The sequence below is a fragment of the Festucalex cinctus genome, chromosome 2, assembly GCF_051991245.1.
Source record: "Festucalex cinctus isolate MCC-2025b chromosome 2, RoL_Fcin_1.0, whole genome shotgun sequence".
NCBI lineage: Eukaryota > Metazoa > Chordata > Actinopteri > Syngnathiformes > Syngnathidae > Festucalex > Festucalex cinctus.
The window spans coordinates 26,533,987-26,547,751 of record NC_135412.1 but is presented as its reverse complement, the minus strand read 5'-3'; the positions used below and the strand labels follow the sequence as shown (position 1 = coordinate 26,547,751).

At 46.0% G+C, this 13,765-nt stretch overlaps 18 non-coding genes across 18 annotated transcripts; all 18 read left to right on the top strand.

The window, feature by feature from the left end:
- The first annotated feature begins 940 nt into the window (after positions 1-940).
- trnal-uaa (transfer RNA leucine (anticodon UAA)) lies at positions 941-1,022 on the top strand. Its single transcript has one exon. It is a non-coding gene; the product is annotated as a tRNA-Leu (tRNA).
- Positions 1,023-1,299: 277 nt separating this feature from the next.
- trnal-aag (transfer RNA leucine (anticodon AAG)) lies at positions 1,300-1,381 on the top strand. Its single transcript has one exon. It is a non-coding gene; the product is annotated as a tRNA-Leu (tRNA).
- Positions 1,382-1,891: 510 nt separating this feature from the next.
- Positions 1,892-1,973, top strand: trnal-aag (transfer RNA leucine (anticodon AAG)). Its single transcript has one exon. It is a non-coding gene; the product is annotated as a tRNA-Leu (tRNA).
- A 509-nt stretch (positions 1,974-2,482) lies between these two features.
- Positions 2,483-2,564, top strand: trnal-uag (transfer RNA leucine (anticodon UAG)). Its single transcript has one exon. It is a non-coding gene; the product is annotated as a tRNA-Leu (tRNA).
- An 866-nt stretch (positions 2,565-3,430) lies between these two features.
- trnal-aag (transfer RNA leucine (anticodon AAG)) lies at positions 3,431-3,512 on the top strand. The gene has a single exon. It is a non-coding gene; the product is annotated as a tRNA-Leu (tRNA).
- A 278-nt stretch (positions 3,513-3,790) lies between these two features.
- On the top strand, positions 3,791-3,872 carry trnal-aag (transfer RNA leucine (anticodon AAG)). Its single transcript has one exon. It is a non-coding gene; the product is annotated as a tRNA-Leu (tRNA).
- A 1,200-nt stretch (positions 3,873-5,072) lies between these two features.
- trnal-aag (transfer RNA leucine (anticodon AAG)) lies at positions 5,073-5,154 on the top strand. Its single transcript has one exon. It is a non-coding gene; the product is annotated as a tRNA-Leu (tRNA).
- A 509-nt stretch (positions 5,155-5,663) lies between these two features.
- Positions 5,664-5,745, top strand: trnal-uag (transfer RNA leucine (anticodon UAG)). Its single transcript has one exon. It is a non-coding gene; the product is annotated as a tRNA-Leu (tRNA).
- Positions 5,746-6,021: 276 nt separating this feature from the next.
- Positions 6,022-6,103, top strand: trnal-aag (transfer RNA leucine (anticodon AAG)). The gene has a single exon. It is a non-coding gene; the product is annotated as a tRNA-Leu (tRNA).
- An 865-nt stretch (positions 6,104-6,968) lies between these two features.
- On the top strand, positions 6,969-7,050 carry trnal-aag (transfer RNA leucine (anticodon AAG)). Its single transcript has one exon. It is a non-coding gene; the product is annotated as a tRNA-Leu (tRNA).
- Positions 7,051-7,909: 859 nt separating this feature from the next.
- Positions 7,910-7,991, top strand: trnal-aag (transfer RNA leucine (anticodon AAG)). The gene has a single exon. It is a non-coding gene; the product is annotated as a tRNA-Leu (tRNA).
- Positions 7,992-8,500: 509 nt separating this feature from the next.
- On the top strand, positions 8,501-8,582 carry trnal-uag (transfer RNA leucine (anticodon UAG)). Its single transcript has one exon. It is a non-coding gene; the product is annotated as a tRNA-Leu (tRNA).
- A 278-nt stretch (positions 8,583-8,860) lies between these two features.
- On the top strand, positions 8,861-8,942 carry trnal-aag (transfer RNA leucine (anticodon AAG)). The gene has a single exon. It is a non-coding gene; the product is annotated as a tRNA-Leu (tRNA).
- A 1,200-nt stretch (positions 8,943-10,142) lies between these two features.
- trnal-aag (transfer RNA leucine (anticodon AAG)) lies at positions 10,143-10,224 on the top strand. The gene has a single exon. It is a non-coding gene; the product is annotated as a tRNA-Leu (tRNA).
- A 509-nt stretch (positions 10,225-10,733) lies between these two features.
- Positions 10,734-10,815, top strand: trnal-uag (transfer RNA leucine (anticodon UAG)). The gene has a single exon. It is a non-coding gene; the product is annotated as a tRNA-Leu (tRNA).
- Positions 10,816-11,091: 276 nt separating this feature from the next.
- trnal-aag (transfer RNA leucine (anticodon AAG)) lies at positions 11,092-11,173 on the top strand. The gene has a single exon. It is a non-coding gene; the product is annotated as a tRNA-Leu (tRNA).
- Positions 11,174-12,038: 865 nt separating this feature from the next.
- Positions 12,039-12,120, top strand: trnal-aag (transfer RNA leucine (anticodon AAG)). Its single transcript has one exon. It is a non-coding gene; the product is annotated as a tRNA-Leu (tRNA).
- Positions 12,121-13,220: 1,100 nt separating this feature from the next.
- Positions 13,221-13,302, top strand: trnal-aag (transfer RNA leucine (anticodon AAG)). Its single transcript has one exon. It is a non-coding gene; the product is annotated as a tRNA-Leu (tRNA).
- The last annotated feature ends 463 nt before the right edge of the window (positions 13,303-13,765 follow it).

Here is a 13,765-nt window from a genome sequence, read left to right as displayed (position 1 = left end):
TGGCTGAGAGTTCAAAGGCGCTGGATTAAGGCTCTAGTCTCTCAGGAGGTGTGGGTTCGAATCCCACAACTGCCAGTTCCTTGTCAATGGAGTTCGTGTCCTAAAATACCCGTGGATGACTCATGAGATAATTTCCAGTCAGTGAGGCAAATAAGCATTTAGTCCAAACCAGATTACCACTGGACATTTCTGGTTCTCTTGAAGATAATTTACCTCTGATCCGAGCGGGATTCATCACCTTTTGCACAAGGCTCGGTTGGACACTTCTCAACTGGATACTTTTGTGGAAACATATCCTGACAAAACTACTTAAATATGCCAACAAATTCATACGTCTAAACAGCGGTCAGCAGGTAGTGCGGCCGAGCGGTCAAAGGCGCTGGATTAAGGCTCCAGTCTGTCAGGAGGTGTGGGTTCACATCCCACCAGTTCACATTTAGATTTGGGTTTCTCACAAAATGGAAGTTTTTGATTTTCTTTCCACCATAAATTCATCGTACTTATCAAAATACTTGGCTTGGCCACAGCCAATGAGTAGCCAACTCCGAACTTCACATGGTTAACCTTCAAAAGAAACACTTGGAAGAAGTTCAACAACATACCAGAATCGGGGTTTTGCTAATATACAAACAGTTACAGATAGCAGAGGATGGTTTCGATCCATCGACCTCTGAGTTATGGGCCGAGCACGCTCCCGCTGCGCCACTCTGCTGCTCGAGGACAAGCATTTGTCCTGTACTCTTGTCGCTGAAGAAGAACTAGGTCGCCTGTGACACCATGGATCCGAGCAGGCTTTATCACGTTGTGCACAAAGCGATGCAGGACATCACAAACCTAGAAATTGGTGTGGAAGACTACTGTTTGACCGCCAAGTCTGCACCTCAAACCGCAACATTTCTTAAATTGCCAAAAAATGTCCCTTCCTGATATTTCTTCACAGGGTAGTGTGGCCGAGTGGTCGAAGGCGCTGGATTTAAGCTCCAGTCTCTCAGGAGGCGTGGGTTCGAATCACACCACTGCCAGTTTGATGTCAATGGAGTTAGTGTCCTAAAATACCCGTGGATGACTTATGAGATAATTTCCAGTCAGTGAGGCTAGTAAGAATTTAGTCCAAACCTGATTACCACTGGTCATTTCTGGTTCTCTTGAAGATAATTTACCTCTGATCCGAGCGGGATTCATCACCTTTTGCACAAGGCTCGGTTGGACACTTCTCAACTGGATATTTTTGTGGAAACATATCCTGACAAAACTACTTAAATATGCCAACAAATTCATACGTCTAAACAGCGGTCAGCAGGTAGTGCGGCCGAGCGGTCAAAGGCGCTGGATTAAGGCTCCAGTCTCTCAGGAGGCGTGGGTTCAAATCCCACCACTGCCAGTTCAGACTTAGATTTGTGTTTCTCACAAAATGGAAGTTTTTGATTTTCTTTCCACCATAAATTCATCGTACTTATCAAAATACTTGGCTTGGCCACAGCCAATGAGTAGCCAACTACGAACTTCACATGGTTAACCTTCAAAAGAAGCACTTGGAAGAAGTTCAACAACATACCAGACTCGGAGTTTTCCTAATATACAAAGAGTTGTAGATAGCAGAGGATGGTTTCGATCCATCGACCTCTGGGTTATGGGCCCAGCACGCTTCCGCTGCGCCACTCTGCTGCTCGAGGACAAGCAATTGTCCTGTACTCTTGTCGCTGAAGAAGAACTAGGTCGCCTGACACCATGGATCCGAGCAGGCTGTATCACGTTGTGCACAAAGCGATGCATGACATCACAAACCTAGAAATTGGTGTGGAAGACTCTTGTTTGACCGCCAAGTCTGCACCTCAGACCGCAACATTTCTTAAATTGCCAACAAATGTCCCTTCCTGATATTTCTTCACAGGGTCGTGTGGCCGAGCGGTCAAAGGCGCTGGATTAAGGCTCCAGTCTCTCAGGAGGCGTGGGTTCAAATCCCACCACTGCCAGTTCAGACTTAGATTTGTGTTTCTCACAAAGTGGAGGTTTTTGATTTTCTTTCCACCATAAATTCATCGTACTTATCAAAATACTTTGCTTGGCCACAGCCAATGAGTAGCCAACTCCAAACTTCACATGGTTAACCTTCAAAAGAAACACTAGGAAGAAGTGTAACAACATACCACACACTGGGTTGTGCTAATATGCAAACAGTTGCAGATAGCAGAGGATGGTTTCGATCCATCGACCTCTGGGTTATGGGCCCAGCACGCTTCCGCTGCGCCACTCTGCTGCTCGAGGATAAGTATTTGTCCTGTACTCTTGTCGCTGAAGAAGAACTAGGTCGCCTGTGACACCATGGATCCGAGCAGGCTGTATCACGTGCACAAAGCGATGCAGGACATCACAAACCTAGAAATTGGTGTGGAAGGCTACTGTTTGACCGCCAAGTCTGCACCTCAAACCGCAACATTTCTTAAATTGCCAACAACTGTCCCTTCCTGACATTTCTTCACAGGGTAGTGTGGCCGAGTGGTCGAAGGCGCTGGATTTAGGCTCCAGTCTCTCAGGAGGCGTGGGTTCGAATCCCACCACTGCCAGTTCCTTGTCAGTGGAGTTAGTGTCCTAAAATACCCGTGGATGACTTATGAGATAAATTCCAGTCAGTGAGGCTAATAAGCATTTAGTCCAAACCAGATTACCACTGGACATTTCTGGTTCTCTTGAAGATAATTTACCTCTGATCCGTGCGGGATTCATCACATTTGCACAAGGCTCGGTTGGACACTTCTCAACTGGATATTTTTTTGTGGGAACATATCCTGACAAAACTACTTAAATATGCCAACAAACTCATACGTCTAAACAGCGGTCAGCAGGTAGTGTGGCCGAGCGGTCAAAGGAGCTGGATTAAGACTCCAGTCTCTCAGGAGGCGTGGGTTCATGTCCCACCAGTTCACATTTAGATTTGGGTTTCTCACAAAATGGAAGTTTTTGATTTTCTTTCCACCATAAATTCATCGTACTTATCAAAATACTTGGCTTGGCCACAGCCAATGAGTAGCCAACTCCGAACTTCACATGGTTAACCTTCAAAAGAAACACTTGGAATAAGTTCAACAACATACCAGACTCAGGGTTTTGCTAATATACAAACAGTTGCAGATAGCAGAGGATGGTTTCGATCCATCGACCTCTGGGTTATGGGCCCAGCACGCTTCCCCTGCGCCACTCTGCTGCTCGAGGACAAGCATTTGTCCTGTACTCTTGTCGCTGAAGAAGAACTAGGTCGCCTGTGACACCATGGATCCGAGCAGGCTTTATCACGTTGTGCACAAAGCGATGCAGGACATCACAAACCTAGAAATTGGTGTGGAAGACTACTGTTTGACCGCCAAGTCTGCACCTCAAACCGCAACATTTCTTAAATTGCCAACAAATGTCCCTTCCTGATATTTCTTCACAGGGTAGTGTGGCCGAGCGGTCAAAGGCGCTGGATTAAGGCTCCAGTCTCTCAGGAGGCGTGGGTTCGAATCCCACCACTGCCAGTTCCTTGTCAATGGAGTTAGTGTCCTAAAATACGCGTGGATGACTTATGAGATAAATTCCAGTCAGTGAGGCTAATAAGCATTTAGTCCAAACCAGATTACCACTAAACATTTCTGGTTCTCTTGAAGATAATTTACCTCTGATCCGTGCGGGATTCATCACATTTGCACAAGGCTCGGTTGGACACTTCTCAACTGGATATTTTTTTGTGGGAACATATCCTGACAAAATTACTTAAATATGCCAACAAACTCATACGTCTAAACAGCGGTCAGCAGGTAGTGTGGCCGAGCGGTCAAAGGCGCTGGATTAAGACTCAAGTCTCTCAGGAGGCGTGGGTTCAAATCCCACCACTGCCAGTTCCAAAAATACCCGTGGATGACTTATGAGATAATTTCCAGTCAGTGAGGCTAATAAGAATTAAGTCCAAACCTGATTACCACTGGTCATTTCTGGTTCTCTTGAAGATAATTTACCTCTGATCCGAGCGGGATTCATCACCTTTTGCACAAGGCTCGGTTGGACACTTCTCAACTGGATATTTTTGTGGAAACACACCCGACAAAACTACTTAAATATTCCAACAAACCCGTACTTCTATACAACGGTCAGCAGGTAGTGTGGCTGAGCGGTCAAAGGCGCTGGATTTAGGCTCCAGTCTCTCAGGAGGAGTGGGTTCACATCCCACCAGTTCACATTTAGATTTGGGTTTCTCACAAAATGGAAGTTTTTGATTTTCTTTCCACCATAAATTCATCGTACTTATCAAAATACTTGGCTTGGCCACAGCCAATGAGTAGCCAACTCCGAACTTCACATGGTTAACCTTCAAAAGAAACACTTGGATGAAGTTCAACAACATACCAGACTCGGGGTTTTGCTAATATACAAACAGTTACAGATAGCAGAAGATGGTTTTGATCCATCGACCTCTGGGTTATGGGCCCAGCATGCTTCCGCTGCGCCACTCTGCTGCTCGAGGACTAGCATTTGACCTGTACTCTTGTCGCTGAAGAAGAACTTGGTCGCCTGTGACACCATGGATCCGAGCAGGCTTTATCACGTTGTGCACAAAGCGATGCAGGACATCACAAACCTAGAAATTGGTGTGGAAGACTACTGTTTGACCGCCAAGTCTGCACCTCAAACCGCAACATTTCTTAAATTGCCAACAACTGTCCCTTCCTGACATTTCTTCACAGGGTAGTGTGGCGAGTGGTCGAAGGCGCTGGATTTAGGCTACAGTCTCTCAGGAGGCATGGGTTCGAATCCCACCACTGCCAGTTTGATGTCAATGAAGTTAGTGTCCTAAAATACCCGTGGATGACTTATGAGATAATTTCCAGTCAGTGAGGCTAATAAGAATTTAGTCCAAACCTGATTACCACTGGTCATTTCTGGTTCTCTTGAAGATAATTTACCTCTGATCCGAGCGGGATTCATCACCTTTTGCACAAGGCTCGGTTGGACACTTCTCAACTGGATATTTTTGTGGAAACATATCCAACAAAACTACTTAAATATTCCAACAAACCCGTACCTCTAAACAACGGTCAGCAGGTAGTGCGGCTGAGCGGTCAAAGGTGCTGGATTAAGGCTCCAGTCTCTCAGGAGGCGTGGGTTCAAATCCCACCACTGCCAGTTCAGACTTATATTTGTGTTTCTCACAAAGTGGAGGTTTTTGATTTTCTTTCCACCATAAATTCATCGTACTTATCAAAATACTTTGCTTGGCCACAGCCAATGAGAAGCCAACTCCAAACTTCACATGGTTAACCTTCAAAAGAAACACTAGGAAGAAGTTCAACAACATACCACACACGGGGTTGTGCTAATATGCAAACAGTTGCAGATAGCAGAGGATGGTTTCGATCCATCGACCTCTGGGTTATGGGCCCAGCACGCTTCCGCTGCGCCACTCTGCTGCTCGAGGATAAGAATTTGTCCTGTACTCTTGTCGCTGAAGAAGAACTAGGTCGCCTGTGACACCATGGATCCGAGCAGGCTGTATCACGTGCACAAAGCGATGCAGGACATCACAAACCTAGAAATTGGTGTGGAAGGCTACTGTTTGACCGCCAAGTCTGCACCTCAAACCGCAACATTTCTTAAATTGCCAACAACTGTCCCTTCCTGACAATTTGTCACAGGGTAGTGTGGCCGAGTGGTCGAAGGCGCTGGATTTAGGCTCCAGTCTCTCAGGAGGCGTGGGTTCGAATCCCAACACTGCCAGTTTGATGTCAATGAAGTTAGTGTCCTAAAATACCCGTGGATGACTTATGAGATAATTTCCAGTCAGTGAGGCGAATAAGAATTTAGTCCAAACCTGATTACCACTGGTCATTTCTGGTTCTCTTCAAGATAATTTACCTCTGATCCGAGCGGGATTCATCACCTTTAGCACAAGGCTCGGTTGGACACTTCTCAACTGGATATTTTTGTGGAAACATATCCGACAAAACTACTTAAATATTCCAACAAACCCGTACTTCTAAACAACGGTCAGCAGGTAGTGTGGCTGAGCGGTCAAAGGCGCTGGATTAAGGCTCTAGTCTCTCAGGAGGCGTGGGTTCGAATCCCACCACTGCCAGTTCCTTGTCCATGGAGTTCGTGTCCTAAAATACCCGTGGATGACTCATGAGATAATTTCCATTCAGTGAGGCAAATAAGCATTTAGTCCAAACCAGATTACCACTGGACATTTCTGGTTCTCTTGAAGATAATTTACCTTTGATCCGAGCGGGATTCATCACCTTTTGCACAAGGCTCGGTTGGACACTTCTCAACTGGATATTTTTGTGGAAACATATCCTGACAAAACTACTTAAATACGCCAACAAATTCATACGTCTAAACAGCGGTCAGCAGGTAGTGCGGCCGAGCGGTCAAAGGCGCTGGATTAAGGCTCCAGTCTCTCAGGAGGCGTGGGTTCACATCCCACCAGTTCACATTTAGATTTGGGTTTCTCACAAAGTGGAGTTTTTTGATTTTCTTTCCACCATAAATTCATCGTACTTATCAAAATACTTGGCTTGTCCACAGCCAATGAGTAGCCAACTCCAAACTTCACATGGTTAACCTTCAAAAGAAACACTTGGAAGAAGTTCAACAACATACCAGACTCGGGGTTTTGCTAATATACAAACAGTTGCAGATAGCAGAGGAGGGTTTCGATCCATCGACCTCTGGGTTATGGGCCCAGCACGCTTCCGCTGCGCCACTCTGCTGCTCGAGGACAAGCATTTGTCCTGTACTCTTGTCGCTGAAGAAGAACTAGGTCGCCTGTGACACCATGGATCCGAGCAGGCTTTATCACGTTGTGCACAAAGCGATGCAGGACATCACAAACCTAGAAATTGGTGTGGAAGACTACTGTTTGACCGCCAAGTCTGCACCTCAAACCGCAACATTTCTTAAATTGCCAACAAATGTCCCTTCCTGATATTTCTTCACAGGGTAGTGTGGCCGAGCGGTCAAAGGCGCTGGATTAAGGCTCCAGTCTCTCAGGAGGCGTGGGTTCGAATCCCACCACTGCCAGTTCCTTGTCAATGGAGTTAGTGTCCTAAAATACCCGTGGATGACTTATGAGATAATTTCCAGTCAGTGAGGCAAATACGCATTTAGTCCAAACCAGATTACCACTGGACATTTCTGGTTCTCTTGAAGATAATTTACCTCTGATCCGAGCGGGATTCATCACCTTTTGCACAAGGCTCGGTTGGACACTTCTCAACTGGATATTTTTTGTGGGAACATATCCTGACAAAACTACTTAAATATGCCAACAAACTCATACGTCTAAACAGCTGTCAGCAGGTAGTGTGGCGGTCAAAGGCGCTGGATTAAAGCTCCAGTCTCTCAGGAGGCGTGGGTTCACATCCCACCAGTTCACATTTAGATTTGGGTTTCTCACAAAATGGAAGTTTTTGATTTTCTTTCCACCATAAATTCATCGTACTTATCAAAATACTTGGCTTGGCCACAGCCAATGAGTAGCCAACTACGAACTTCACATGGTTAACCTTCAAAAGAAGCACTTGGAAGAAGTTCAACAACATACCAGACTCGGAGTTTTCCTAATATACAAAGAGTTGTAGATAGCAGAGGATGGTTTCGATCCATCGACCTCTGGGTTATGGGCCCAGCACGCTTCCGCTGCGCCACTCTGCTGCTCGAGGACAAGCAATTGTCCTGTACTCTTGTCGCTGAAGAAGAACTAGGTCGCCTGACACCATGGATCCGAGCAGGCTGTATCACGTTGTGCACAAAGCGATGCATGACATCACAAACCTTGAAATTGGTGTGGAAGACTCTTGTTTGACCGCCAAGTCTGCACCTCAGACCGCAACATTTCTTAAATTGCCAACAAATGTCCCTTCCTGATATTTCTTCACAGGGTCGTGTGGCCGAGCGGTCAAAGGCGCTGGATTAAGGCTCCAGTCTCTCAGGAGGCGTGGGTTCAAATCCCACCACTGCCAGTTCAGACTTAGATTTGTGTTTCTCACAAAGTGGAGGTTTTTGATTTTCTTTCCACCATAAATTCATCGTACTCATCAAAATACTTTGCTTGGCCACAGCCAATGAGTAGCCAACTCCAAACTTCACATGGTTAACCTTCAAAAGAAGCACTAGGAAGAAGTTAAACAACATACCACACACGGGGTTGTGCTAATATGCAAACAGTTGCAGATAGCAGAGGATGGTTTCGGTCCATCGACCTCTGGGTTATGGGCCCAACACGCTTCCGCTGCGCCACTCTCCTGCTCGAGGATAAGCATTTGTCCTGTACTCTTGTCGCTGAAGAAGAACTAGGTCGCCTGTGACACCATGGATCCGAGCAGGCTGTATCACGTGCACAAAGCGATGCAGGACATCACAAACCTAGAAATTGGTGTGGAAGGCTACTGTTTGACCGCCAAGTCTGCACCTCAAACCGCAACATTTCTTATATTGCCAACAACTGTCCCTTCCTGACATTTCTTCACAGGGTAGTGTGGCCGAGTGGTCGAAGGCGCTGGATTTAGGCTCCAGTCTCTCAGGAGGCGTGGGTTCGAATCCCACCACTGCCAGTTCCTTGTCAATGGAGTTAGTGTCCTAAAATACGCGTGGATGACTTATGAGATAAATTCCAGTCAGTGAGGCTAATAAGCATTTAGTCCAAACCAGATTACCACTAAACATTTCTGGTTCTCTTGAAGATAATTTACCTCTGATCCGTGCGGGATTCATCACATTTGCACAAGGCTCGGTTGGACACTTCTCAACTGGATATTTTTTTGTGGGAACATATCCTGACAAAATTACTTAAATATGCCAACAAACTCATACGTCTAAACAGCGGTCAGCAGGTAGTGTGGCCGAGCGGTCAAAGGCGCTGGATTAAGACTCAAGTCTCTCAGGAGGCGTGGGTTCAAATCCCACCACTGCCAGTTCCAAAAATACCCGTGGATGACTTATGAGATAATTTCCAGTCAGTGAGGCTAATAAGAATTAAGTCCAAACCTGATTACCACTGGTCATTTCTGGTTCTCTTGAAGATAATTTACCTCTGATCCGAGCGGGATTCATCACCTTTTGCACAAGGCTCGGTTGGACACTTCTCAACTGGATATTTTTGTGGAAACACACCCGACAAAACTACTTAAATATTCCAACAAACCCGTACTTCTATACAACCGTCAGCAGGTAGTGTGGCTGAGCGGTCAAAGGCGCTGGATTTAGGCTCCAGTCTCTCAGGAGGAGTGGGTTCACATCCCACCAGTTCACATTTAGATTTGGGTTTCTCACAAAATGGAAGTTTTTGATTTTCTTTCCACCATAAATTCATCGTACTTATCAAAATACTTGGCTTGGCCACAGCCAATGAGTAGCCAACTCCGAACTTCACATGGTTAACCTTCAAAAGAAACACTTGGATGAAGTTCAACAACATACCAGACTCGGGGTTTTGCTAATATACAAACAGTTACAGATAGCAGAAGATGGTTTCGATCCATCGACCTCTGGGTTATGGGCCCAGCATGCTTCCGCTGCGCCACTCTGCTGCTCGAGGACTAGCATTTGACCTGTACTCTTGTCGCTGAAGAAGAACTTGGTCGCCTGTGACACCATGGATCCGAGCAGGCTTTATCACGTTGTGCACAAAGCGATGCAGGACATCACAAACCTAGAAATTGGTGTGGAAGACTACTGTTTGACCGCCAAGTCTGCACCTCAAACCGCAACATTTCTTAAATTGCCAACAACTGTCCCTTCCTGACATTTCTTCACAGGGTAGTGTGGCGAGTGGTCGAAGGCGCTGGATTTAGGCTACAGTCTCTCAGGAGGCATGGGTTCGAATCCCACCACTGCCAGTTTGATGTCAATGAAGTTAGTGTCCTAAAATACCCGTGGATGACTTATGAGATAATTTCCAGTCAGTGAGGCTAATAAGAATTTAGTCCAAACCTGATTACCACTGGTCATTTCTGGTTCTCTTGAAGATAATTTACCTCTGATCCGAGCGGGATTCATCACCTTTTGCACAAGGCTCGGTTGGACACTTCTCAACTGGATATTTTTGTGGAAACATATCCAACAAAACTACTTAAATATTCCAACAAACCCGTACCTCTAAACAACGGTCAGCAGGTAGTGCGGCTGAGCGGTCAAAGGTGCTGGATTAAGGCTCCAGTCTCTCAGGAGGCGTGGGTTCAAATCCCACCACTGCCAGTTCAGACTTATATTTGTGTTTCTCACAAAGTGGAGGTTTTTGATTTTCTTTCCACCATAAATTCATCGTACTTATCAAAATACTTTGCTTGGCCACAGCCAATGAGAAGCCAACTCCAAACTTCACATGGTTAACCTTCAAAAGAAACACTAGGAAGAAGTTCAACAACATACCACACACGGGGTTGTGCTAATATGCAAACAGTTGCAGATAGCAGAGGATGGTTTCGATCCATCGACCTCTGGGTTATGGGCCCAGCACGCTTCCGCTGCGCCACTCTGCTGCTCGAGGATAAGAATTTGTCCTGTACTCTTGTCGCTGAAGAAGAACTAGGTCGCCTGTGACACCATGGATCCGAGCAGGCTGTATCACGTGCACAAAGCGATGCAGGACATCACAAACCTAGAAATTGGTGTGGAAGGCTACTGTTTGACCGCCAAGTCTGCACCTCAAACCGCAACATTTCTTAAATTGCCAACAACTGTCCCTTCCTGACAATTTGTCACAGGGTAGTGTGGCCGAGTGGTCGAAGGCGCTGGATTTAGGCTCCAGTCTCTCAGGAGGCGTGGGTTCGAATCCCACCACTGCCAGTTTGATGTCAATGAAGTTAGTGTCCTAAAATACCCGTGGATGACTTATGAGATAATTTCCAGTCAGTGAGGCGAATAAGAATTTAGTCCAAACCTGATTACCACTGGTCATTTCTGGTTCTCTTCAAGATAATTTACCTCTGATCCGAGCGGGATTCATCACCTTTTGCACAAGGCTCGGTTGGACACTTCTCAACTGGATATTTTTGTGGAAACATATCCGACAAAACTACTTAAATATTCCAACAAACCCGTACTTCTAAACAACGGTCAGCAGGTAGTGTGGCTGAGCGGTCAAAGGCGCTGGATTAAGGCTCTAGTCTCTCAGGAGGCGTGGGTTCGAATCCCACCACTGCCAGTTCCTTGTCCATGGAGTTCGTGTCCTAAAATACCCGTGGATGACTCATGAGATAATTTCCAGTCAGTGAGGCAAATAAGCATTTAGTCCAAACCAGATTACCACTGGACATTTCTGGTTCTCTTGAAGATAATTTACCTTTGATCCGAGCGGGATTCATCACCTTTTGCACAAGGCTCGGTTGGACACTTCTCAACTGGATATTTTTGTGGAAACATATCCTGACAAAACTACTTAAATACGCCAACAAATTCATACGTCTAAACAGCGGTCAGCAGGTAGTGCGGCCGAGTTGTCAAAGGCGCTGGATTAAGGCTCCAGTCTCTCAGGAGGCGTGGGTTCACATCCCACCAGTTCACATTTAGATTTGGGTTTCTCACAAAGTGGAGTTTTTTGATTTTCTTTCCACCATAAATTCATCGTACTTATCAAAATACTTGGCTTGTCCACAGCCAATGAGTAGCCAACTCCAAACTTCACATGGTTAACCTTCAAAAGAAACACTTGGAAGAAGTTCAACAACATACCAGACTCGGGGTTTTGCTAATATACAAACAGTTGCAGATAGCAGAGGAGGGTTTCGATCCATCGACCTCTGGGTTATGGGCCCAGCACGCTTCCGCTGCGCCACTCTGCTGCTCAAGGACAAGCATTTGACCTGTACTCTTGTCGCTGAAGAAGAACTAGGTCGCCTGTGACACCATGGATCCGAGCAGGTTGTATCACGTTGTGCACAAAGCGATGCATGACATCACAAACCTAGAAATTGGTGTGGAAGACTCCTGTTTGACCCCCAAGTCTGCACCTCAAACCGCAACATTTCTTAAATTGCCAACAAATGTCCCTTCCTGATATTTCTTCACAGGGTAGTGTGGCCGAGCGTTCAAAGGCGCTGGATTAAGGCTCCAGTCTCTCAGGAGGCGTGGGTTCGAATCCCACCACTGCCAGTTCAGACTTGGATTTGTGTTTCTAACAAAGTGGAGTTTTTTGATTTTCTTTCCACCATAAATTCATCGTACTTATCAAAATACTTGGCTTGGCCACAGCCAATGAGTAGCCAACTCCGAACTTCACATGGTTCACCTTCAAAAGAAACACTTGGAAGAAGTTCAACAAGATACCAGAATCGGGGTTTTGCTAATATACAAACAGTTACAGATAGCAGAGGATCGTTTCGATCCATTGACCTCTGGGTTATGGGCCCAGCACGCTTCCGCTGCGCCACTCTGCTGCTCAAGGACAAGCATTTGACCTGTACTCTTGTCGCTGAAGAAGAACTAGGTCGCCTGTGACCCCATGGATCCGAGCAGGCTGTATCACGTTGTGCACAAAGCGATGCATGACATCACAAACCTAGAAATTGGTGTGGAAGACTCCTGTTTGACCGCCAAGTCTGCACCTCAAACCGCAACATTTCTTAAATTGCCAACAAATGTCCCTTCCTGATATTTCGTCACAGGGTAGTGTGGCCGAGCGGTCAAAGGCGCTGGATTAAGGCTCCAGTCACTCAGGAGGCGTGGGTTCACATCCCACCAGTTCACATTTAGATTTGGGTTTCTCACAAAATGGAAGTTTTTGATTTTCTTTCCACCATAAATTCATCGTACTTATCAAAATACTTGGCTTGGCCACAGCCAATGAGTAGCCAACTCCGAACTTCACATGGTTCACCTTCAAAAGAAACACTTGGAAGAAGTTCAACAAGATACCAGAATCGGGGTTTTGCTAATATACAAACAGTTACAGATAGCAGAGGATCGTTTCGATCCATTGACCTCTGGGTTATGGGCCCAGCACGCTTCCGCTGCGCCACTCTGCTGCTCAAGGACAAGCATTTGACCTGTACTCTTGTCGCTGAAGAAGAACTAGGTCGCCTGTGACCCCATGGATCCGAGCAGGCTGTATCACGTTGTGCACAAAGCGATGCATGACATCACAAACCTAGAAATTGGTGTGGAAGACTCCTGTTTGACCGCCAAGTCTGCACCTCAAACCGCAACATTTCTTAAATTGCCAACAAATGTCCCTTCCTGATATTTCGTCACAGGGTAGTGTGGCCGAGCGGTCAAAGGCGCTGGATTAAGGCTCCAGTCACTCAGGAGGCGTGGGTTCGAATCCCACCACTGCCAGTTCCTTGCCAATGGAGTTAGTGTCCTAAAATACCCGTGGATGACTAATGAGATAATTTCCAGTTAGTGAGGTAAATACGTATTTAGTCCAAACCCGATTACCACTGGACATTTCTGGTTCTCTTGAAGATAATTTTCCTCTGATCCGAGCGGGATTCATCACCTTTTGCACAAGGCTCGGTTGGACACTTCTCAACTGGATATTTTTTGTGGAAACATATCCTGACAAAACTACTTAAATATGCCAACAAACTCATACGTCTAAACAGCGGTCAGCAGGTAGTGTGGCCGAGCAGTCAAAGGCGCTGGATTAAAGCTCCAGTCTCTCAGGAGGCGTGGGTTCACATCCCACCAGTTCACATTTAGATTTGGGTTTCTCACAAAATGGAAGTTTTTGATTTTCTTTCCACCATAAATTCATCGTACTTATCAAAATACTTGGCTTGGCCACAGCCAATGAGTA